Consider the following 3,430-nt stretch of genomic DNA (forward strand, 5'->3'; position numbering starts at 1 on the left):
TAAGATTCACAATAGCATTATTAGGTAAATGCTATTTGAGGCTTAATTTTTTAGATAAAGAAATTAAGGCTCAGAAAGATTATCACTTGTCCAGGATCACACAGGTAGTGAATGATAAAGCTAATTCCAATGCTTGATTGATTCAGTCATTATACTCCACTGACTTCTCTGAAATTCCTTTAGTATCTTATCCTTTCCAAACAAAGGTCTCTGTCTCTGAAAAGCAAGAATTGTCTTCAGAATCAGTACATCAGCTTTTGACCTGCCTAAAACCTTGGTATACTACTCTATAAATTTGGCTAATTATAAAACATACCCTTCAGGAGAGCCTATTAACCTAGGTTTGAACACAGGTCCAGAAGTGAGGCTTTGCGATATGACTGAGTATTCTTCACGTTAGAATAAGATCAGTTACAATTTATTGAACACTTATTCTGTTCTAGAAACTTTATGATTAATTTATTTTTAATCCTTAGCATGAAATAGGTATTATTTGTAATTCCATTTTACAGATGAGAACCTAAAGGTCCAGAAAGAAGAATTAACTTGACTGAGGTTTAAGAACTAAGAAATTTTATGTTTATTATAATTATGTATTTAGTTTTTTATCTTTTGCATCAGAATAGGGAATTTTGGGGTACCTGTCATTCCTCATTCTTTTTAGTATCTCAGGCACCAAACCTGGGATTGGTACAAAATATTTATTAAATAAAGACTATTCCCTATCAACTCCTAGAAAATGAATATAAATTGGCAACACTGAAGAGTGTTTTTTCTTTTTTGTAGGAAAAAATGGTTTTGCACATAGGTTGGGGAACAATATAAATTCAAAACTTACAAATAAGGGTTAGCTCTATCATTTATCTCTTTTAAAAAGTGTATATAAATAACCAGTCAAAACCAACTGGGTAGCGCCCTTGAAATGTTATCTATATGGATTTCCAAGTAGACCACAGGACTGTATACTGTCTTGGAATGTCCTCAGAAGGCTCTGTCATTGATCAGGTAACAGAGTAAAAACCCAGAGTCCTTTCTTTCAAACAGATAAGGGAAAGACACAGGGACAAAGAAGCTATTCAAACTTCGTCTTCTTTCCTTGTGGCTTGTGGTCTCCTCCTCCTCCTCTTCCACCTCGGAAGCCTCCTCGGCTTCCAAAGCCTCCCCGGCCTCTGCCACCAAATCCGCCTCTGCCTCCACCGTGACCCCCAAAGCCACCTTCACCCTTAGGCTTGGCCCAGTCCAAGGTAACTTTGTTTCCATCAATTTCACCATCTTCCAATGGCCTCCTTTGCAGCTTTGGCATCTTCCTCACTGTTAAAGTCTACAAACACAAACCCTTTGGAGGACCCAGTTTCCCTGTCAGTGACTATCCGTGCACGAACACAGCCGTCAAACGACTCCTTCAATGTCTCTTCAGTGGTACCCTCAGACAGACCTTTGACAAACAGAGTTTTGGACTGCTGGCTTCTGGCATTAGGTGATCCTCTGGGTGCTTGTAACTCCAGCCTGATTGCTCTGCCCTCAATTTCCCTTTTATTACAGGAATTTAAAGCTTCATTAGCATCTTCAAATGAAGCAAATTCTATAAATGCATACCCTTTAGATTTGCCATTTTGGTTCTGGGGCACTTTGATAAAAGTTGCCTTCTCAAATACTTCCTGAAGAGTTTCTTCTGTTGCACTGTAGGACAAGTTGCTTAAAACCAGAGTTTTTGATTCACCGCTCCAAGTGCTATTCTTTCCACCCCTATAGTCTTGACTTTGACCTTTCTACCCAGTGTAGTACAGGGAAATGGATCGCCCATCAATCTCTGTTCCCTGCTTTTCTTCAAATATTTTCTGTGCATCAGCTTCTGTCTTAAATTCAATATAAGCAATCCCTTTACTCTTCCCATCTTTGCTGACTATTCTGATCTCCATAGCATCTTCAAACACTTCTTTTAATTCATCCTGAGTGACTTTGTAGGGAAGGTTTTTGGCCAAAAGTGTTCTGGCATCCCGATCGTTCTTACTGTCTTTCCCTTTTGGTTTCTCTAGTTTAATTTCATTGCCAAAGACTTTCAAACCAGTGAGCTCCAAGGCTTTTTCCAGGTCTTCAGCAGATTCAAAATCCACATAGCCAAACTTTCTAGTCATACCAATTCTGACATCCACAACAGCAAGATCGTTTTTAGCAAAAACATCACTGATACCAGTTTTTAATTCGGGAGCAGATTTGTTAGAATTCAGGTTTCCAGTAAACAGATTGAAAGGTGTAGTCGGTTCTGTTCCTTCCACTTTCTGTTTCTTGGCTTCAGGAGCCGCTTTCTGTTTCATCATTTCCTTCTTTCGTTTTCCAGGTTCTTCTTTGACAGGCTCTTCCTCCTCTTCCTCCTCCTCCTCTTCATCCTCTTCCTCATCATCTTCATGTTCCTCCTCAGCCACACTCTTAGCTTTCACAGGAACAACTTGCAGAAGCTTTCTTTCCTTCGGCTGATGTTGTCTCCATAGCTGCTTCTTCAGAGTCATCCTCCTCCTCGTCTTTATCTTCATCTCCCTCATCATCTTCATCCTCTGAGGCAGGCTGCTGCTTTCATCACTGCTGGTTCAAATTCCTCCTCCTCCTCCTCCTCACTGTCATCATCCTCATCACCACTGTCTTTCTTCTTGGCATTCTTGTGTTCTTTGCCCTCTTGGCTGGAGTGGCTGCTCCCTTCTTACCAGGGGTTGCTACCAATGCTTTGCCGGGTGTGCCTCCCTTTTTGCCGGGTGTTGCTACTGCTTTGGCTGGAGTAACCATCTTCTTGGTCTGTGGGGCTGCTGCCTTTTTGCCTGGGGTAACAGCTGCTTCTTGGCAGGTGTGGCAACTGCAACCTTTTTAGTTGGAGAAACCATCACTTTCTTTGCTGGGGTTGCAGTAGCCTTCTTGCCTTTCTTCTGAGGGACGATAACCTCTTCCTCACTGCTGTCATCATCATCATCTTCTGACATTTCCTCATCTTCATTGTCTTCTTCTACCTCCTTTGGGGGAGGAGCCAATTCTTGGGGTCACCTTGATTTTTACCTGCCTTTGCGAGCTGCACCATGATGGCAGCTTATGACCGTGGAGCGTGTATTGAGCAAGTGGCACAGACAAATCTAGAGGAAACAAGCTATGTTGGCGGCAGCCGAGGGTACAGAAGCCCTCGGAGCACGTACGGCGCATTCCAGCTACAGCTCCAGACTGACGTACACTGAAGTTTTGTATGGGATCCCTTACTATTATCTACTTAAAGGAATTTACTGTCTTTCCCCTATCTCATGTTCTAGATAATAAAAGGAAAGTTACTTCCCTTTTTGGCTGGAAATGAAGGAGAAACATACACAGTATGGCGTATGTTGTTGACTTATGCAATAACATCGTAAAAGGCCTTGCTAAACTGTGATCCTGTTATTTAACTGCTGTGTTTTAC

The 3,430-nt window shown here is 41.6% G+C and overlaps 1 pseudogene across 1 annotated transcript; it reads right to left on the reverse strand.

Annotated features, from left to right (window-relative positions):
• Window positions 1-944: 944 nt before the first annotated feature.
• On the reverse strand, window positions 945-3,064 carry LOC128577687 (nucleolin-like; annotated as a pseudogene). Its single transcript, XR_008377611.1, has one exon. The product of XR_008377611.1 is annotated as a nucleolin-like (transcript).
• Between the last annotated feature and the right edge of the window lie 366 nt (window positions 3,065-3,430).

Source organism: Nycticebus coucang, chromosome X (genome assembly GCF_027406575.1).
Source record: "Nycticebus coucang isolate mNycCou1 chromosome X, mNycCou1.pri, whole genome shotgun sequence".
Classification (NCBI taxonomy): Eukaryota; Metazoa; Chordata; class Mammalia; order Primates; family Lorisidae; genus Nycticebus; species Nycticebus coucang.